General features: G+C 39.4%; 1 protein-coding gene and 1 pseudogene across 1 annotated transcript in view; both read left to right on the top strand.

Moving 5' to 3' along the window:
* Positions 1 to 23,070, top strand: part of COMMD1 (copper metabolism domain containing 1) — a 246,290-nt gene that overhangs the window by 214,146 nt on the left and 9,074 nt on the right. The window lies entirely within an intron of this gene.
* Positions 14,762 to 15,177, top strand: LOC122738624 (annotated as a pseudogene).

The raw sequence follows: 23,070 nt of genomic DNA, 5'->3' as shown, positions 1-23,070 counted from the left end.
TGCCTTTCACATATCTCTCTCTCTCTCTCTCTCTCTCTCTCTCTCTCTCTCTCTCTCTCTCTCTCTCTCTCTCTCCTCCCTTTGACCCCCTATCCCCAGTCACCTAAAACTTTCATGCTGCTTTAGCACCTTGTTATTGAGGAAGCAAGCAGTCTGATTGACTCATGCAGAAGTATTAGTGTTGCTCTTTAATGCATATATTTATACTCTAAAAATAAAACTGCTGGGACAATACAATTCAGAACCTCCCAGAATTTCTGTCTAATAATAGGATTTCAAACATTTTTTTAGCAACTTGAATGTTTTGAGGCCTTCCTGATGCCTCACAAATCACTAGACATAGACAAGTATCTACCTCTCACTGTGAGGATGATTTTGGAACATGGATATGTAAAAGCCATGCTTCACCAAGGAATTCTATTTCTGCAAAGAACTTAGGTCCTTTCCTATGTCAAACCCTTTCCAAAGCGACAAAGAAGCACGACAGACAGATCTGACTTTCATCTCCTCTTCCTATCCTGCGGTTGAGATGCTGGTGTGAAATGCCAAAAAGGCAGGCAGAAAAAAAGAGGCATAACAATAACTCCCATTTATAGGGAGCCTTAGTGCAGCTTTCCTTACTATAAGCCCTGGGAGGTTAGCAATACAAAATTATTCTCATTTTACAGCTGAGAAAATTAAGGCTCAAGAGAGTATAATGGACTTGACCAGTGTCAGACATGAGACTTGAACCTAGATCCTTTGACTCTATAACCAGAACCCTTTCAGTTAGTTATTCCCTGCTGCCCATCAAGGACAGAAGCAAAAAACTCCAGAGAAGAGATTCCTGAATAACTGAGGATGATGGCATTTCCTTTAGAATAGAGTGATTTTGTTTTTTAATTTTGGGGGGCAATGAGCGTTAAGTGACTTGCCTAAGGTCACACAGCTAGTAAGTGTCAAGTGTCTGAGGCTGGATTTGAACTCAGGTTCTCCTGAATCCAAGGCCAGTGCTTTATTCACTGTGCCACCTAGCTGCCCCCAAAATAGAGTGATTTTGAATAAAATGTTGTCAACTATTTAGAAGTCACAGGATTTAGAGCTGGGTTTATATTATAATCTTAAAAAAAAAGCTATTTAAATTTGAGTAGTTGTCATTATTACTTGATCCAACTCCTCATCTGTAAACTGGAGTTGGATCAAGTAATAATGACATACAGTTACAATCTGACCCTGAAATCTAGCTAAAAGGGTGCATTTAGAAAACCTGTTTACATAATTATTCAATGTCTTAATATCCAATCAATTTAGAGTATTTCTCAGTCCATTTTTGCATATTCTCCTTCCATCTAAGTCCTCCTCCACTCAGATTGTCCCTTGTCATCATATCCTGACATTATCTCCAGGTAATTACACTTTACTCAAGCTTGAGTCTCTAAACTTAACCCTCTTCCTTCTTGAGAGGAGTCCAGAGCGTGTTCTCACAAATGTCTGCAAATTTGTTAACTTCATCAAAAGTGATCTTTGCATATTCATATTCAGTAGATAAAAAGCTAAATATGTCAATCTATCTTTACTCACAAACAATCAAAGAACACTTTTTATTCATTTTAATTTCAAACTTTCACCTGAAGTGACAGATATACAAACAGGAAAAGTCTTGAATATAAGGATAAGTTTGGCAGAGATTCATAAACATCCCATTTTGTAAGTGAATTTTAATAAAGCCCAAACATCTATATCAGGTACTAATTAGGCAACAATTGAATCATACCACTAATGTAAATGTTTTATTTTTTATTTATTCTTTAGTTCTAAACAATTAATTTAAAAACAATAAATTTCCATTTTAAAGATATAATTCAAATTCGGTAAAATATTACATGTATGAACTAAAATGTATGCTTATCAAATAAAACATATTTCACAGTTCAGACTCTCTCACTGTTTACAATTTTAAACACAAATTAAATATCATGTATTAGAGACAGGTAATAGGTCAGTTTGACTGGAATAGAGGGTGTGAGAAAGTAAGTAATGTAAAATCTGCAAAGCCAGGTAGGAGGCACACTATGGAGAACTTTAAATACCAAGCTGAGGATTATGTTTTATCCTGGGCGATAGGGAGTTGCTGCTGATTGTTGAGTAGGGAAGTGACATGGTCACAGCTGTGTTTTACAACTATCAATTTGATAGCTCTTTGCAGAACAGCAGTTTTAGAGGAGAGAGACTGGAAGAAGGAACACCATTGAAGTAATCTAGGCAAAGTAGAGGCTTTATGACCAGAAAGAAGTGGATGGATGCAAAGATATATTGTAGTGGGAGAATCTACAAGATTTGGTAGCTTGATTGCATTAGGGTAAGATGGTGTGAGAAGGAAGGAAAAATGGAAACAAGTGTTTATTAAACACTTATTAAGCTCCAGGCACTGTGCTAAGCACTAGGGATCCGAATCCAAGTCAAAATAAAAACAGTTTGTGCCCTGCAGGAGTTTACATTCTGGTCTGGAAGACAGCATACAAAAGGGAGCTGAAAAGGGTAGAAGGGTGGGAATGTAGGTACTGGGTGCAGGGAGTCATGAACAGGGCTAGGAGGAAGAGCTAAGAGTCAAAGATGACTGAGATTGTGAACGTGGGTAACTGGAAGGATGAACTTTGAAGGAGGTATGAATTTAGGGAAAAGACGAGGTCCATTTTGTACATGTTGAGTTTGAGATACCCATGGGACCTTCCAGTGGGAAATTAATAGTGCAGAACTACAATTCAGGAGAAAGATTGGAGATGAATATATGGATTTGCAGGTCATCTTCTTAGAGATGATCATTCAACCCAGAGGAGCTGGTGTGATCACTGGAGAAGAATGAATGTATGGAACGTAATGAGAAAAGGATCCAGCGTGGCCTTGGGGGATACCCACACAAGAATGAGCTCCTGGGTGCCTTATTTCCTGAGAGTGGCTTCTTTTAGGACTCAGGGACTGGCTTCCCATTTTGGAGAGCCCCATTCACGTCATGGGCCCACAATGACTATCTTGAGAGTTATTTTTAACTCAGTGACATAATAAAGAAAATGCATTCCCTTTCATGCTATCACTTGCTGTCTGACTTCTTAGCATCTGCCTTCTCTTCAGATTTGTAAACTGTGTTAAGAGTGCCCTTAACCAAAGGGGAGAAGAGTCTTGCTTAATCATTGTACTTCTGAAGAAAGACTCTCGGGATAAAGTGACTTCTCCATACAGCCTCATGACACAAATGTTCATTGCCAGGAAACACTATTGGAGAAGAAGAAAGTATTTGTATTTATGACTTACCCAATGTTTCTTGGTCTTGTTTATTTGCAAAACATTTTAGGAGGAAGCATTAATATTAATATGACTGACTTGGATGTAGAGGTCAAGGGAATGAGGATATATTCCTGACCACAGAATCATGTAAGAAAGTATCTACCCTCAGAGAGGTTAGATGTCTATAATTATGCCCCATCTTAACACCTTTGGGATTATCAGAACCTTTGACATAGATTCTTTTAATTAAAAAAAATTTTTTTAACTTAACAAACACCAAATAAAATGAGGAAAATTTCCATTCACAGAGCAGAAAAGAAAAAAAGAGTGTACCTGAAACTGTGAATCTGGTTCATACAGCTTGCTTTTCCTTTTAAATCAGAATAAATATAATAGCTTTTAAAGCTGTCCTGCCTATGTGTTCCCCTCTCACCATTCTTCTGTTCTCTTCTGTGCATTTTTAAAAAATTGCATCAGTGATCTTTTTTTTCTTTTTAGCAGCCCTGTCACCAGCCCTTCTGCCTCCCAGTTCCTTCCTTGCCAAATTTTGACATACTTTCTAAAACAATCTTATCCTCTGCAATTTTTTAGGACAACAGAGTACTACGATAAAAAATATTACAAATTCTAGGAGAGAAAACAGGATATCAAAACCATGTAAATTTTTTTCAGTAGTTTTTGCCAGTGTATCCCTGGGGTTGTGGAGCCTCTGAATGAATTAATTCTTATTTTTACCATTCTTTATTGAGTTCTACCAGCCACTGCCAGTTGTGTTTCACAGCTTTGGAGCGTCTAAGGATAAAGATTTTCGGGTTTGTGTTGACAGGGAGGCAGCACGATCGAGTGGTACCTAGTCTAGCATAAGAAGACATGAAATAAGATCTGCCACTTCTTCTTGGATTGTCTAATATTGTCAAAGGGCAGAAAACAGATACTATCAGTGAAAAGAATGGCAGGTAGAGTGCTTTGATGACTTCATTCAGAAGCTCTGACTTGTCTGTGGTATCCACCAAGAATAATAGACTAACAATAATGATAATAAGTAAAGGCTATGTTTCATATAGCACTTTAAGGTTTGCCAAGTGCTTTACTACTTATATTATCTCATGTGATCCTTACAGAATACTAGAACTAGAAGGGATTGTAGAGGTCATCTACTCTAGTCCTTTCTCATTTTACAGATGAGGAAGCTAAGAGGCCTTTTAGCCCAGAGAGGTCACCTATAATTGAGGTGTAACTTCTTTTAAAAAAAATAATTTTGAGGACCTTAGGAACAGTTTCCTTGCTTGCCTTAGTCGCAAAGTGAATTAATATTTTTTTGTTAATTGAACCTAAATCTATTTGACAGGTAATGAAATAGAAATAAAATGAATGCTTCATGCATCTTAGTATAGGGGTTTTGATTTAGTTGCTTTGAACAGCCAGTGAAGAAAATTTGAACTGTTTCATATCTAATTCTGTAAATATCTTCAAATTGTCAAAAAGGGGAAAAGAGGAACTAATGCTGAAAAGCCTCTATTTTCCTAAGAATAAGAATATTTAGCATGTATATACTACTTTAAAATTTTTTTCTTTTTTTTTTTTTCTGGTGAGGCAATGGGGGTTAAGTGACTTGCCCATGGTCACACAGCTAGTAAGTGTCAAATGTCTGAGGCCGGATTTGAACTCAGGTACTCCTGAATCCAGGGCTGGTGCTCTATCCACTGCGCCATCTAACTGCCCCCCTACTTTAAAATTTATAAGAAACTTTACATATGTTGTTGCATCTGCTCCTCTCAACAACTCTTTAAAGTCCATGCTATTATTAACCCATTTTACAGATGAGGAAACTGATGCTGAATACCTTGCCCAATGAGCCGGTGACTGTATAATTGTTATCTTTGTGGTACTTAATGGGGATTCATAGGATCATAGATTTAGACCTTAGAAGCCATTGAGTTTATTCCTTATTTTAAAGATGAGGAAACTGAGTCCCAGAGTAGTTAAATACATTGTCCAGGTTCACACATCTAGTAGTGTCTGAAGCAAGATTATAAAATATGTATGTATGTATGTGTGTGTATATGTAGATAGAGATATATAAAATCAATTGCATGACTTCCCCAAAAAATTAAATAATAAAGTTTCATGCAAGCAGCGGGGGAAAAGAGCCAGAAGATATAAAGCAGAAAATTCCCAGAGCACATCCCAGTGCTCTTTTTTTTTTTTTCCTTTTTAGGGTGAGGCAATTGGGGTTAAGTGACTTGCTCAGGGTCACACAGCTAGTAAGTGTCAAGTGTCTGAGGTCAGATTTGAACTCAGGTCCTCTTAAATCCAGGGCCAGTGCTTTATCCACTGTGCCACCTAGCTGCCCCCCAGTGTTCTTTTAACTGTGCTTCCTGGCAAGGGGCATTGTCTGTCCTGTGGTGGGACTGCAGAATAAAAATATCCCTGTTTGGGTTCTACTCCCTGTAAGACCCTTTGTCCCAACTCCCTGACCAAAGAATGATAGGTACTCAAACTTATGTAGACTTTCTCATTTCTAAACATTTTTCTCACAATAACCCTGGTAAGGTATGGCATACAAGTATCACCCCCACATTATAGGGGGGAACCACAGCCCAGAGAAATGCAGAGATTTGCCCAGGGTCACAAAGCCAGCAAGCGACATTGCCAAGATTTATTCCAGGATCTCCTGACTACAAGTCCAGTGATCTTTTTCATGCATCTCAGAATATGAGGCCCAGATCAAAGAAGTCAGGTTTCTGTTGTGCCTTCTCTGTCCTCTTTGAGGAAGCCATGACCTTTTCATCTTCTATAAAATACTCCCATGTCTGGCACATGACCCACACCCAGAGGACATTCAATACATGCTTCTTTGTTAGAAGGGAGGATTGGGAAAAGGATAGGGAGAAGCAGGAAATAACTGTTGTGTAAAAAAACACGTCACCAATAACACTGTAGAACAATGCTAGCTAATGATGATTTGGTCTTGGCTTAATTACATACTGCGCATAATCAATTCACAGATATTTATTCAGCACCTGCTAAGCATAGGATAGTTTTCTGGGTCTTGAAGGACTTTCAAATTATAATAACCCATATAATTTAACTCAATATATAATAGCTCAATATAATTTCTGTAGCAATTCATAGTTTATAATAAAGAAGTACAGACCCCAGTCATCTAGGTTGTAATCTAGTTGGAGAGATATATAATGCACAGTGAAGAGATGGGAGAAAAGGTTAGGAAAGAAGGTTGGAAATTGGTCATGGTTGCCCTCTATGCTTTCATCTGCATCCCTGAGCTAGGATTTGAGACAGGAAATTATAACCATTTTCTACACACCTTCAACTAAAGGTTGACTGTTGGAAGTATATAGGACAAATGAGAGAGGCATTAGAATTTACAGGTCTTGGGCAGCTAGGTGGCTCAGTGGATAGAGCACCAGCCCTGGAGTCAGGAGGACCTAAGTTCAAATGGGGCCTCAGATACTTAACACTAGCTGTGCGACCCTGAGCAAGTCACTTAACCCCAATTGCCTCACCAAAAAAAAAAAAAAGTACAGGTTTCTTCTCCCCTTTTTGTAACTCTCTACTTTTTCCCCGCCACACTGCTCATAGCCCTAGGATGGTGGTAAGGGTGTATACCTTTATAAATAGCAAAGCATGTAAAACCTTAAAAATAAATATCAGGTCTGCCTCATATAGTTTTTCTAGAAAATGGTTCTTGTGAATGTTGTTGCCCAATCTTATCTTGTTTTATGTGCCTCAGCATGTTGTAGACAGAAAGGAAAATCAGAAAATTGGTATTTGCTCTGACTGACCTCTATATTAATGAGCATTCAGGAAATGTTAAGAGAATGATGAGACCCAGGGCTCAATGATAGGGGGTAGTATTTGACAAAGGGAACTAAGAAGGGTTTTATGACACTATTCTCTCTTGGCTCTCCTTTCTACCTGTCTGACTCCTTTTCTTGTCATCTTCGCTAAATTACCACCTGCTCAAAAAACTCGAATGTATTCTCACACATCTTCTGTTCTTGGAACATTATTATTCATTGCCATGAGGAATTAGTCTCACACTTCAAGAGACAGGATACTCGAGCAGGAGCTTGTGATTGTGAATCTAAGTTCTGTATAATTCAGGGCACATGACTCTAGCCGTTGTCCTCGCTTTGAGAACCACTGACTGGTCTGGTGGCTCTCTTGCTCTAAGATGAAATAAAACTTCTCCATTTGCTGGATACATGATTTAGACATAAGAGGTGATACCATAGGTAAATTAGGAAAGAAAGGAATAGTCTACCTTTCAGATCTTTGGAAAGGAAAACAGTTTTTGACCAAACAAGAGATAGAGTATATTATAAAATGCAAAATGGATGATTTTGATTATATTAAATTAAAAAATTTTTGTGCAAACAGAAGCAATGCATCCAAAATTAGAAGGGAGGCAGAAAGCTGGGAAATAATTTTTGAGGCCAGTACTTCTGATAAAGGCCTCATCTCTAAAATATATGGGGAACTAAATCAAATTTATAAGAATCCAAGTCATTCCCCAATTGAGAAATGGTCAAAGGATATGAACAGGCAGTTTTCTGATGAAGAAACCAATGCTATCTATTCCCATATGAAAAAATGCTCTAAATCTCTAATGATTAGAGAGATGCAAATGAAAACAACTCTGAGGTACCACCTGACACCTATCAGATTGGCTAAAATGACAAAAAAGGAAAATAATAAATGTTGGAGAAGCTGTGGGAAAATTGGAACACTAATCCATTGTTGGTGGAGCTGTGAACTGATCCAACCATTCTGGAGAGCAATTTGGAATTATGCCCAAAGGGCAATAAAGCTGTGCATACCCTTTGACCCAGCAATTCCACTTTTAGGTCTTTTTCCCCAAGAAATCATGGAAAGGGGAAAGGGACCCACATGTACAAAAATATTTATAGCTGCTCTTTACGTGGTAGCAAGGAATTGGAAGTTGAGGGGGTGCCCATCAATTGGAGAATGGCTGGACAAGTTGTGGTATATGAATACAATGGAATACTATTGTGCTGTAAGAAATGATGAGCAGGAGGAGTTCAGAGAAACCTGGAGGGTCTTACGTGACTGATGATGAGTGAGATGAGCAGAACCAGAAGAACATTGTATACAGTATCATCAACATTGAGTGTTGACCTACTGTGATGGACTATATTCTTCTCACCAATGCAATGGTACAGAAGAGTTCCAGGGAACTCATGATAGAAGAGGATCTCCAAATCCAAGAAAAAAAAAAAAAAGAACTGTGGAGTATAGATGCTGATTCAACCATACTATTTCTTTTGTTTTGGGTGCTGTTGTTTTTTTTTTCTATTTTGAGGTTTTGCATCACTGCTCTGATTTTTTCTCTTATAACAGGATTAATGCTATTATGTGTATATATATATATATATGTATATGTATATAGATATATAAATATAACCTATATCAGATTACCTGCTGTCTAGGGGAGGGGGGAGGGAGGGAAGGGAGGGAGAAAAATCTGAAATTGTACAGCTTGTTTAAACAAAAGTTGAGAACTATCTTTACATGTAACGGAAAAAATAAAATACCTTATATGTAAAAAAACAAAACAAAACAAAAAACTTCTCCATTTGCCATTTACAGCCCTTTACAATCGAGTTACAGCCTTCCTTTCCACTCTTGCTGAATATTATTTCCTGTTGGGTATTTTACATTCCAGCTAAACTGGTTGGCTTGCTGTTTCTCACACAGGACATTCTCTCTGGTCTCTATCTCTCCATCCAGGTGCTTCCCTATCGGCAGAATGCTTTCCTTCCCTCCTCACTTTCTCCTCTTAGAAGCTCTAGCTTCCTTCAGAATTCAGCTCAAATGTTACTTTTTATATAATTCCTTTTATGATTCTCGCCTTTCCCCCTATTCCATCTCCCACCTTCTCTCCTTAGAATTACCTTGTATTTACTTTGCATGTATTTTGTATTACCGTATACATATACAGGCTAGCCAAGCTTTTCTTTGTTGTAAGGGATGGTTGGGGGAGGAAGAGGTGTACTTCAGAAAATAACTGTGGCTGGTTTTTTTAAAGGCATCAATAAGACTTTTTTTTTTTTAGTGATGCAATTGGGGTTAAGTGACTTGCCCATGGTCACACAGCTAGTAAGTGTTAAGTGTCTGAGGCCGGATTTGAACTCAGGTACTCCTGACTCCAGGGCCGGTGCTCTATCCACTGCATCACCTAGCTGCTCCATCAATAACACTTTAAAAGGACATCAACTGATTACCCTGATAGGAGATAAGTTCCTTGAAGGCAAGACCTGTTTTAGTTTGTCGTTGTATCTCCAGAAGCTAACACAGTGTCTGGCACGTAGTAGGCACTGAATGTTTTTTGATTAATTGTTTCAATGAATTTAATAAGTTCCATGAGGGCAGGACTTGTTTTGGTTTTGTCTTTGTGACCACAGCACCTGACACATAGTAGGTGTGCTTAATAAAAATAAGCTTAGTAAATGTTTATTGATTGATTGATTTACAAAAGTAAATATATAGGCGCAGTAGATAGGGCATGGGCCCTGGAGTCAGGAGGACCTGAGTTCAAATATGACCTCGGACACTTGACACTTACTAGCTATATGACCTAGGGCAAGTCACTTAACCCCAATTGCCTCACACACACAAAAAAGTCCTACTTCAATCATGGCATGATGGTGAGCCTGGGTTACTGAAGGCAGGGATGAGCTGGTCAATGCTTAACAGGCTCTCTGGGAGAAAGGTGCCTCACCAAAAAAAATATATGGGGGGCAGTTAGGTGGCACAGTGGATAGAACACTAACACTGGAGTCAGGAGGACCTGAGTTCAAAGGCTGTTGATTGACTAACTAATAAAAAATATGGTCACTGCTGCCTTGGAGTTTATAGTCTCACATTTGGGATCAGACACAAGCATAAACACATAATATTATATAATACGTAGATAGTAAATCATTAAACATTAAGCACCTACTATGTGTGAGACACTATGCTAAGCAATGTTGATACAAAGACAGGCAAAATACAGATGTTTCTCTCAAGGAGTCCATAATCTAATGGGGAAAAACAACATATAAACAACTATATACTGTGATAAAATAATGGGATTTGATAGATGCCCAGGGGGCCGACCTGAAGATTGATTTGGAATTGATTGAATTGGGTGAGACTGAGTAACTGACTGAGAATCTATTTAAGAATGATTAAATTGAGACGACATGTGGCCAACCCTGAGTAGGGTGTTGTTCTCAGAGGCTGTGGACTGCAACAATAAAAGGAGACTGTGCCGGCTGGCCCTGAGTGGTGTGTTGTTCCCAGAGGCTGCAGACTACACCGTCAACAGGAGACCACTCTCAACCAATCAGCTTGAAAGACCTCCCATTTTGGGGAGGGAGACAGGAAGTAGGAAGCAGAGGCTGGCTGGATGCATCTTTCTCTTTACATTCAGGAACCGATGTGTGGGGGTCAGAACTTCACGTGGGCTCCTAGGAAAGGAGGGTCCCTCTTTTCGTCCGGGATTTTGGTGTGGTGGTGGCAGAGACAGAACAGAGTAGAAAGATGTATTCCACGTGTTCTCTATAGAAGCGTGGATAGCTAAATAAAGGTGGCTTTCTCAACTTCTCTCTCTTCACTAACTTCTAATATACTTTAATAAATCCTTAAAAGCCTAAACTCTTGCTGAATTTATCAGTAATCTTAGCCAGTTTCCCTCCCGAAACTGGGGGTACAGGTTAGGACCCCCAGTTAGATTTTATACATTACAATACAAACAAGCTACATGCAGGACAAATTGGAGATAATGAACAGAGGGAGGGCACTACCATTAAGGGAGATCAGGAAAGGTGAGATTTAGCTGTATCTGAAAGGAAGCCAGCAAAGCCAGGTGGTGGAGGGGAGGTGGGAGAACATTCCAGGAGTCGGCCAAAGCCAGAAGGCCAGTGTCCCTGGATCACAGAGTAAGTATATAATGAGTAGATATGTAATGTCTAGAGTGGAGAATAGAATAGGAAGAGAAAAGGATGGGTACAAAGTGCTGTGACTAGGCTGAGGAAGGAAAGATTGTTTCTAACTCAGGGAATCAGAATCAAAGAACTTCTGCATTAGAAGTTATCTCAGAGGCTATTTAATCTAAACTATACCTGAGTAGGCATTCCTTCTACATCACTGATAAGTGGTCATCCAACCTCTTTTTTTGTGGGGCAATGAGGGTTAAATGACTTGCCCAGGGTCACACAGCTCGTGTGTCTCAAGTGTCTGAAGCTGGATTTGAATTCAGGTCCTCCTGAGGACTTATAGTGAGAGAAGCAGAGCCAAGATGGTGGAGTGGGAGGAAGCAGCACAGTAAGCTCCCTCCACCCCTCCAAAACTCCTCCAAACAGATGTAGCAAACACACCAGATTGAATTCTGATGGGGAAACTGAGAAAAAAGCCATAGTGAATCACTTTTCTAGTCCAAGTTGGCATAAACAAAGACTGTAGACACTGACTATAGACAGCATAATGTCTGTAGACTCTGGTGACAAGAGTCCAGTAGAGCTCTGTATACCAGACAAAAGGAGGTCTCAGACCCATACTGGGGGCACTTTGATGGGAAGAGGTACCAGCTGGCAGCATTTTCACCACTATTGGTTGTTGGTTACCAATCCAGGGCAGACCATGCAAGGGTTGTGTTCCAGATTAAGGAGTGGCTGCAGGCCCTAGGCAGTGAGGAACAAGTTCAGAAGACAGTAAAAATATAGTTCTGATCCCAGGAGGAGAATGGGGTCACGGTTCCAGCTTCTAGCCCAATCGGAAACACAAGCACAGCTTTCTGGCTGGCTAACTGGAGCTGAGCCCAAAACATCTACTGCTTGAGACCACTTCCCTTAAAGTTACACTGTAACTTATGGAACCTATGCATGGAAACCATTGTTATAAGATTTGGCTTTCTGTTTCCAATAGTCTTTTTTCCCACTATAATCTTCCTAAAATAAAACATTGAACATTTCTGTTCAAAAGCCTTTAATGCAGCTCTTTTTTTTTTTTGCAACAAAATTCAAATTTCTTAGCCTGTCATTCAAGGCTATGTATAACATATGTTTCCTCAAATCTTATCACTAAATTATTCCTTTTTTCAAGCTAAATTGGACTACATTATAGCTATAGTAGCATTTGTAGATTCTCCAAGTCATTAAAGCTTATATAATTTTTCAACCTGGAATTCCTTCTTCTTCATTTTAGCATATCCTTCTTTCAAAGTCCAGTTCACATATCCTTTTAACATTTATTGTCCATATTATCCAAATCTTATTCTGCATCTTTAGGCCATCTTATTATTAAAATTTATTTATAGCAAAATCTTCAGCAACCATCACCAGTACTTGCATGTAACAAGTCAACAACAAGCATTTATTAAACACTTACCTATGTGCCAAACAATGTTCTGAGTGCTAGGAATTACAAATACAAGCAAAAAGTAAGACAGTCTTTCCTGTCAAGGGAGGAAAGACAACAGATAAAAGGACACTCAATGGAGGGGACAGGAAGAAGGTAATCACATGCACACTGGCAAGATTTGGAGATTCAGGAGTGGAGGGAGCCATGGATGGCTGTGAAGGATGGTTGGTCTTAGCACTTCCTCAAAATGGAGATTCTGGGAGGACTTCTCCAATGGGAAGAGCGAGCCATTGGGGTGGTGTACTATTGATGCCTTGATGGGAGAAGATGAAGGAAGCATGACAAGAAGGACATGAAGAATAAAATGGTAGATTTATTATCAAAGATATGGAATATCAATAGGTAGTTCAAGACTGTAGCCTTAGAACATTAACATCCTAATTTAAAACCAAAGGGTTTGAGGTTTTGGTTTTTGTTCTTTATTTTAAAATCTACTTGTTTTAGTCTCCCACTTACTTTAATGTGAGGAAAGAACCTTAAAACACGTGTATGCTCAAAAACATAAAATAAGGAAGGCATCCTGGAAAAGGTGGTATTTGATCTGGGTCTTGAATGATAGGGAGGATTCAAAAAAAGCAAAAATAATGGGGAGGGCATAGAGACTGACATGAGCAAAGTGGTACAGCGCAATCAATGGACAAGTGACAGCAGATGGTCTGGGTTAGTGGGAGTGTGGTCTCTATGGACAGGAGTATCAGGAGATAAGCCTGGAAAAGCAGAGAAGCATCAAGATGGGGAGGACATTGTAAGGTCATTATTTGATGGGCGTTAGTCATTGAAGGCTTTTGAACAGAAACATGAGTAACACAATTAGATCTCTGCATTAAGGATACTAATCTGGTGCTGTATGAAGGATGGATTTGAAAGGGAGAGAATAGAATCCAGATCATCATCTATCAGGCTATTTCAGTAGTCCAGTTGCATAGTCATAGTGGCCTACATTAACATGACAGCAATAGAATTAAGAACAGTGGGATGGATTCAAGAGACGCTGGGTCAACTGAATCAATGGGATTGCTAAGTTATTCGACACATGATGTAAGGGAGAGGAGCTATAAGTTCCAGGAATAAGGAAGTTTTAAAATACATACCCACTGCTCTTATGGAGTCCCATTCCTTCTTCCATGAGATAGTCCTTAAAATGTATGAAGGCAAAAAACCAAACCAAACCAAAACAAACAAACAAAAAGTATGAAGGCTCATTGGCTTCCAAGTAGCCATTTCTGATTTTGCCTTGATAACAGGTTACTTTACTCCAGCCATCAATCATCATTTTAAAATCATTGTATCACACAGAAGACACAGATTGGCAGAAGACTCTCAAGTCAAGAGTTTATGGAAGGATAGCTTGGAAGAAAAGTTTTATTGTCAAAGTTTATTCTTGGCCCAGAATCCCTGTCAAGTCAAGAAATGAAGTCAGAGGCCATTTTTGTGAAACAAGAACTACCCACAATGTCTAGTTGTGTACAAAGTCCCTAAGGTACAATAATAATAACAAGAATTCATATTTACAAGCTTGCATGGCTACAAAATACTTTACCTACATTCATTTGATTCCCATAAAAATCCTATGAGATGGATGGTACAAGTGGAAGGAGTAAATGGACTCAGAAAGGGTTAGCCATTTGCTCAGGATCTTCGAGCTTGGCCAGAATCTCAAAGTGGATCCAGTGGAATTGAAAAAGAATTGGGGCAGGGGACAGCGAGGTGCTGTAGTGGATAAAGCACCGGCCTTGGATTCAGGAGGACCTGAGTTCAAATCCAGCCTCAGACACTTGACACTTACTAGCTGTATGCCCTGGGCAAGTCACTTAACCCTCATTGCCCCACCAAAAAAAAAGAAACAGAATTGGGGCAGCTAGGTGGCACAGTGGATAAAGCACCGGCCCTGGATTCAGGAGTACCTGAGTTCAAAGCCAGCCTCAGACACTTGACACTTACTAGCCGTATGACCTTGGTCAAGTCACTTAACCCTCATTGCCCTGCAAAAAGAAAGAAAGAAAGAAAAATAAAGAAAAAGAATTAGCAGCTTTTCCTGACAGCAGACAAGATGGCCGAAGTGAAGTAGAAGAAGCAGCGAACTTTCTGGAAGTTCACGTACCGTATGTGGACCTGGATCAGATGTCTTATGAACAGTTCATGTAGTTGTACAGTGCTTGACAGCGATGGAGACTCAACTGGACTCAGCAGTGCAAGCAGCATTCCCCCCTGAAGTGCCTGAGGAAGGCCAAGAAGGAGGCACCCCCCATGGAAAAGCCTGAGGTAGTGAAGATACATCTTCAAGACATAATCATCCTGCCAGAGATGGTGGGCATCTATAACGGCAAGACCTTCAATCAGGTTGAAATTAAGCCCGAGATGATTGGACGCTACCTGGGCAAATTCTCTGTCACCTACAAGCCTGTGAAACACGGCCAGCCGGGTATTGGAGCCACCCACTCCTCTCGTTTCATCCCTCTCAAGTAACCCAAATCCTAACAATAAAAACAAAAAGGTTCTTAGTGGGAAAAAAATAAAGAATTAGCAGTATTCATAAGGGTTCTTTGCAACCCTTACCTCACCCCTCCTATTGAAAAAAAAAAAAGAAAAAGAAAGCAAGATAAATCTTTCCAAAGCTGCATCAGAATGTTAACTCTGACCCATAAAGAAAGGATAAAGTTTTATGAGAACTTTGCAAGGGCATTAGCATCACTGTGGAAACTGTATTGAAAATGTATTTTGATCCTGGTGATGTAGTTATTTTAATTGGCTTGCCTCTTGGGTCTAACAAATCATAATTCCTCATTGCTTTGTTATTTTCAAGTTGTACTGATGCAAAGTTGTCCTCTCGGAAAATTTCTCTGAACATGTTTACAGGCCTAGGCAATGAGATCATAGAATCTTAGGGTTGGAAGTGCCCTTAGTGGTCATCCAGTCCAATCTCTCACCTAATATAGGAGTCACGGTCGTCCAGCCTCTGCTTGATCTCTTTCAGTGATGGAGAACTCATTACTTCTTAAGGCAGTGCATTGAGTTTTTGGACAGTGGTAATGTGAGAAAGTGTTTCTTTATTAAGCAGAAATCTACTTCACTATAAATCTTATCCACTAGGTCTAGTTCTGCCTTAGGGAGCTTCATTGTCTTCCATAAGACAATCCTTATAACATATGAAGACAGCTATTATATACCACTAGATTCTTTTATTCTCTTAAGCTAAAAATTTCCAGTTTCATAATAGATACAAATCTATTCTTTGGTGTGGAGAAGTGAAAGCTGAGGGGTAATGTAATAATTTTTGAAACATTAGGAGAACTATTATATAGACTAAAATAAGCAGACTGTCTCTGTTGAAGAAACTATCTTAAATTGAAGCATGACAAATTTAGGCTAGACTATGGGTAAATAATATCTGATTCAGTGGTTAAGTGAATTAACTTCAAAAGATTACGTATTTTTTTAATAGAGGTCTTTACAAACAGATTTGGTTTTGTTGGTTTGGAGTGCTTTATTGTAGTCCTCCCTGAAAGTAGAGTAATGTACTACATCAGAGATGTCAAACACAGTCTGCAGCCCCTCCCAAGAGCTGTTGAACTAGAGTAAAATGTAATTGGGAAATATTTAACAAAATGAATTAAAATTCAATAAAGCATAGATAATGATATATATTTTAACTTAAGGCAATATGCTGTCCATGGGAATCCTTATGTAGGGATTAGTGGCACCCAGTTTCTATTTGAGCTTGATACCACTGGACTAGATGACCTCTCAGTGGTCTCTTATAATTTTGTGACTTCAGCTTTTGCATCTCAGAAAGAAAAATGTTTGAATATTTTGATGGCCTTCTATAACAGAGCCACAGAACCATAGAGTTGGGAGGGACCTTAGCATCCATTATTCAATCTTTCCTTAAATACCTCTACTCGGATGGATGTGAAGGGAAAACAGATATTCACTATGTCCTGGAGCATTCAATTTCACTTTTCAAAAGCCTTGGTTCTTAGGAAGTTCTTTCTAACATCAAGTCTAAATTTCCCTCTTTGAAACTGCCACCCAGTAAGGTCCTCTGAGGCCAAGGAGAACAAATGTAATTCTTCCACATGGCAGCTCTTTTAATACTTAAAGACAGCTATCATGGCCTAAGCCTTTCTTTCTCCACCCTAAACATTCCCACTTCTACAAAAATACTCATATGACATGAACTCAAGGCCTTTCACTATTCTGGTTGCTCTTATCTGTACACTCTATGGTTTATCAATGTCCTTTCTAAAGGAGGCACCCAACATCGAACACATTACTCAAGATGTGTTCTGCAATAACCAGTACATGGTGGTACTATCAGCTTCTTATTCTTTGAAGCTGTGCCTTAATGTAGCCTGAGGTCACAATGGCATTGTTTTTTTGTTTTTTTGGTTTTTTTGGTGAGGCAATTGGGGTTAAGTGACTTGCCTAGGGTCACACAGCTAGTGTTAAGTGTCTGAGGCCAAATTTGAATTCAGGTTCTCCTGAATCCAGGGCCCGTGCTCTATCCACTGTGCCACCTAGCTGTCCCACAATAGCATTGTTAACTGCTTTCTAACACTGGTAACTAATAATGAACTTGAAATACAACAGATTCCCCCAGTTTTTTCCTCAGATGATTTGTTAGCCACATCTCCTCATCTTGTACTTAAGAAGTTCATTTTTCTAACTTAGCTGCAAGTTATACTTATCCATATTAAGTCATTTTATTTAGCTAGTTTAAAATGATTGTGCAAAGTATTAAACTTACATTGCTATATACCCCGTGGATACCCAGTATTTCTTAGTATTGGTGTGTTTTTTTCATCATTTGACCACTCTCTGTTTAACTTTTCTCACTGTTTGTACCCGTACTGTGATAACTAGTGCTCTAATCAACCACCCTTCAGCCCTTTCACCATTTACATCTTTCTAAACCCCAACAGTGTGTTAGCCTCATCAAATTTCTGTTCCTACCCTATTTGCATGCTGCTGAATGCCAATGAAGTCTAAAACTTTGAAAGATTTAAAACTTTTTCTCATAATATTAACTGAACCCCTCTTTGTGTGTAATCTTTTAAGCATCCTTTTTCTTTATAAGTCAAATTATCTCATCACCATCCTCTGTTCTCTCTTCCTTTGCCCCCAGGGTTTGAGGAAAAGGTTGTCTTTCCCCTTGCAAAGACCAGCCTGTATACTTGTCTCTTCCATCTCCTCTGGGATCTTCTCCTTTTGACCCCTTCCCTGCTTTTCTCTCAATCTATAATCTTCACTCTCTCTTTATCCATTGGCTCCTTTCCTGCTACCTATAAACATAACCAGTTTTTCTTATCCTTAAAAAATTGACCCCACTATCCCCTCAAGATAGCATCCTTACATTTCTCCTCCCTTTTGGCAACCAAAGTTCTGGAAAAAGTTATCTCCATGCATCGCCCCCACTGCCTCATCTCTACCTCAATTCTTCCCCTTTGTGATATGGCTCCTGACTCTACTATTTGATTGGAACTGCTATTCTTTTGGTTTCAAGTTGGTGTAACTAAGCATTACATTTAAAACATTATCAATTAAAAACCATTTCTGCTACATGATCATTAGAACTAGAAGGAACTTTAGAAGTCATTTCATGCAAGACTAAACAAACAAACAATTTAGGCCCAAGTTATACAAGTAGGAAATAGACCTTTCTCCAAAGTTAGCTAAATCAAATGGCTTTTTCTCAGTCCTCATCCTTATTGATCTTTCTAGTTTTTGACATTGGTGATGACCCTTCTTCTCAGATATTCTCTCATCCCTCAGTTCTCATGATATGCTTCTCCTCCTATTTGTCTGGCCACCTCCTCTTAATTCTTCCTCTATCATCATTCAGGGCCCTTCACTTATATGTAGGTCTTTCCCAGAGCTCTGTTCTAGGACCCTTTCCCTTCTCTCTCTGTCCTGTTTCTCTTGATGATCTTATCAGCTCCCATCGATTCAATTATCATCTCTCTGTTGACAATGTTTATATCTATTTATTCAGCTGTAACCTCTCTCTTGACATCTAGTCTTACTTCTCTGACTGCTTATTGGACATCTCGACCTGAATGTCTGATAGATGTTTTAAACTCATTATGTCCCAAACTGAACTCATTCTCTTTCTCTACAAGCCCTCATCTCTTCCTAACTTCCCTGTTCTCACTCTTGACTCATGGCTCTTTCTCACTTTACATATTCAATCTGTTACCAAGGCCTATCAATTCTACCTTCAAAATAGCTCTTATAAAGTCTCTTCTTTTCTGGTCCAGGCCCTCATCACCTCTTGCCTAAACTAAGGCAGTAACCTGCTAGTGAGTCTCCCCATCTCAAATCTCTCCCCTCTCCAGTCTATCCTCTGCATCAAAGTGATCCTCCTGAAGTGCAGATCTAATCATGTCATACCTCCCTCCTCCCCCCTTCACTACTCTTGTGGCTCCCTAGGGATCAAATATAAAATTCTGTTTGGCTTTTAGAGCTTTTTATAACCTGACTCCTTCCAACCCTTACAGTTGTCTCATCCCTTCCTCCCTCCACATAATCTGTGATCCAGTAACACCGGCCTCCTGGCTTTCATTTCTCAACTCTGAGCATGTCCATTGACTGTCCTCTATGCCTGGAACTCTCTCTGTCCTCATCAGTACCTCTTGCCTTCTCTGGTTTACTTCAGGTCCTCACTAAAGTCCCATTTCTGCAAAAAAGCATTTCCTGGTCCTCCTTAATCTTCATAACTTCCCTCTGAGAATACCCCCAATCTATCTTGTGTATACACACACACACACCCCTGTACATATGTGCATGTGTGTATGTGTGTAAAACATGGTGAGCTCCTCCACAGGGACAGGTCCTGTTTTTTGTCTTTCTAGGTATTCCCAGTCCTTCACACAGTGCCTGGTGCATAGTGAGTTCTTAAGAGATGCTCATCGCCTTTCCTTAGGCAGGGAATGTCGGTCCTTGCCTAAAAAGCTTCTGTTCGTTATTCCTTATCGCCACTAGGATAAAACATCAATTCCCGTTGGGCATCCAAGCCCTTTACAATCTAGCTCCAATCTTTATTTCCAGACTGATTTCACTTTTCTTACCCTCAAATACTCTACAATCCAGCCAGACTGCTGTGTCACATGCATAATACTCCATTTCCCACTTCTTTTTTTTGCACAGGCTGCCTGCCAGCACTCCCTCCTTACTTCTCTGCTTCTTGGAACCCCTGGCTGGGCTTCCTTCAGGATTCGTCAGCTGATTACTCCTGCACAAAACCTTTCCTTTCCTGATGTTCCTTGCTTGTTAGTACTTTCTTACTTCATACATATATTTTATATATATTCATATAAATACACATACTCCCTTCTTTTTTTTTTTTTTTAGTGAGGCAATTGGGGTTAAGTGACTTGCCCAGGGTCACACAGCTAGTAAGTGTTAAGTGTCTGAGGCTGGATTTGAACTCAGGTCCTCCTGACTCCAGGGCTGGTGCTCTATCCACTGCTCCACCTAGCTACCCCAAATCTTTTTTTTTTTTGTGGGGCATTGGGGGTTAAGTGACTTGCCCAGAGTCACACAGCTAGTATGTGTCAAGTGTCTGAGGCTGGATTTGAACTCAGGTACTCCTGAATCCAGGGCCGGTGCTTTATCCACTGTGCCACCTAGCTTCCCCCCACATACTCCCTTCTAATAGAAAGTCCATTGTGGGCAGACTGTTATGCAATGCTTTGTACATACAAGGTGCTTCATAAATGCTTAATGAGTTGAAGAATACTTGCCCAGATACTTAAATAACAGGTATTTGGAGTTCCCGCAATTCTCCTACTTTCTTTCCAATTAAACTAAGAAAAGGAGAGGTGACTTTCTTTTTCTTTTTTTAAATTCAGGTGTTGCAGATTTTTTTCAGTCTTTTGCCACTGGCAAGATAAACAAGTTTGACCAACTCATTCCAGGTCACCTTAAACAAACATAAAACTTGAACAAAGCCTCATGTCTGTTCTGCAATAAATCCTTAAATTCTTTGCAAAATAGTTTATTGGCATAACAGGGTTATGCTGATCCTTCTTAATACAGTTTCAGACATAGTTTCTTTTTATTGAGTTTTTTTATTTCATTCAATATTTCCCAATTACATGTAGAAAAATTTTTTTAACAATCATTTTTCAAACTTTTGAATTGCAAAGATTTCCTTTCCTTTGGCTTTTCCTCCCTCCTTGAGAAGGGAAGCAATTTGATATCAGTTACATGTGTGAGTCATGTAAAATGTATTTCCATGTTAGCCATGTTGCAAAAGAAAACATGGACAAAAATAAAACAAGAAAAAAGGTTTAAAGAAAAAACATACTTCAGTCAGCATTCAGAGTTCATACTTCTCTCTCTGGAAGAGGTTAGTATTTTTCATCCTGGGTCCTTTGGAATTATTTTGGCTCATTGTCAGACATAGTTTCACAAAAAGCTATTGTTGAATGGTTTCTGCTGTACATTGTTGGGGGAGAAAACAGAAAACATGAGCAGAAAGCACCTTAACTGTGTGAGCTTGACCAAGTCACTTACCCTCATTGGGCCTCAGTTTCTTCATATGTAAAAATCAGAATTTGGACTAGATGACCTGGAGGTCCCTTACAGCTCTATTAACCATGATGCTATGAGCATGGAGTGGTAGAAAGTACACTACTCCAGGAAGCAAGAGGTCCTGGAACTAACCTACAGTGGTGTGATGTCATAGGAAAAGCACTGAGGTTAGAGTCAGAAGACCTAGGTTTGTAGTAGCAACTCTGACACTCACTATCTGTGGGGCATGGACAAGTCACTAAACTTTTCTGAGCCTCAGTTTTCTCATTTGAAAAAAGATAGTAATAATACTTGTACTGTCTACCTCAAGGGGTTGTAGCACTCTGATAGGTGTGTGATCTCCATGTAGATATTCCCTCTAGTGGTTCAGATTGCAACTCATCTGTACAATTTTTATTTATTTCCTCCAGTGAATTCTCCACAGGAGATTCATCTGATGTCAGAGGTCTTCCTCCAGATCTTCTAACTTTCCTTGGGCACCAATGTTTTCCAGTCTGCTTACCCTTGCTCTTGATGTATGACCCTTCTTTTGTGTCACTTCGAGCCTGCCTTGTCAGCATGCTGTAGCCTACTTCTTCTACCCAGGATATGTTTCTCCATCATCCTTTAGGTCACCAGCAGTTGTGCTTTTTCAGAGATTATAGTGCTTAATGATGCACAGCAATATAGATTAGTGGTGGTTTTTTTAATGGGTCTTGTGTCAGAGAAGACACTAATTGAGAGTGCTGTGCAGTTTCCCCAATGTAATCCAGCTAGACTCTTTTCCTCCTATTCAATTATGAGGTCATTTTATTGTTTATCTACTGCTTGTGCAAGATAAATAAATTGGTGGGTTACCTACACAATAGGCATTTGCCACCCATTTAATTATTCCTATGTGGATTTTTTGGGTTATCCCTTGAGTGGTTATAGATTGCATTAAGAAGGTCATGTAGTGTTCTGGAGCAAGGAGTGTGATGCTAGCCACAAAAGGGCACTGAGAGGAATTTCCTGCTGATAAGGAATCCAGCTTCTGTCTGGATTCTGCACGAGAGACCATCAGAATGACACTTATAGCATGGACAAGCATCCACCTGGGTTTTATGTTTGCTTGATAGTGATGATTGAAAGATCATTGAACTCGGTTGTTTCTGTGGTTGCTTACATCAAGGAATCCTATGTAATCAACACATCCATGGCATATACTATTGGGGAAAGCTTTCTTAAGGCCAAGTTTTGCTCCACCAACTCAAATGCCTCTTTAATCACCAACAACCAGTAAACACTGCCAGATTGTCTATTTTCTGCACAGAACTGTGTGGTTGGAGATGTAGTCTTCTGCAGAAAATTGTTAGTGAAAGCCTACCTATTGCATTCACAAATTTCCCTCAAGGATAATTTCAATATATTATGTAGATTACCTTTGTACATATTTCTAAAGAGAGGAGAAAATAGAAAAATGAGTCACTAGTGATTGATGAACTCTCAGAAGCCCTTTTGTTTAGACCATCTGTGATTTTTTTCCCAATTTGTTCTATATCCTTTCCTCTTTAAGATATTTTAAAAATCAAGGGCAGCTAGGTGGCACAGTGGATAAAGCACTGACCCTGGATTCAAGAGGACCTGAGTTCAAATGTGGCCTCAGACACTTGGCACTTACTAGCTGTGTGACCCTGGGCAAGTCACTTAACTCTCATTGCCCTGCCCCCCCCAAAAGATATTTTAAAAATCGATTCTTCAATTCTTTTAAAATTTTGTTGCCTCTGGCACGGATTTTTCTGTGTGTATTTGCCATAGTCCAGATGCTCTTACCATCTTCATCTTCTTTAATGCCGTTTTACATTC

This window comes from Dromiciops gliroides, chromosome 2 (assembly GCF_019393635.1).
Source record: "Dromiciops gliroides isolate mDroGli1 chromosome 2, mDroGli1.pri, whole genome shotgun sequence".
Lineage (NCBI taxonomy): Eukaryota > Metazoa > Chordata > Mammalia > Microbiotheria > Microbiotheriidae > Dromiciops > Dromiciops gliroides.
The sequence above is the reverse complement of the archived record's forward strand: the minus strand, read 5'-3'. Positions and strand labels throughout refer to the sequence as shown.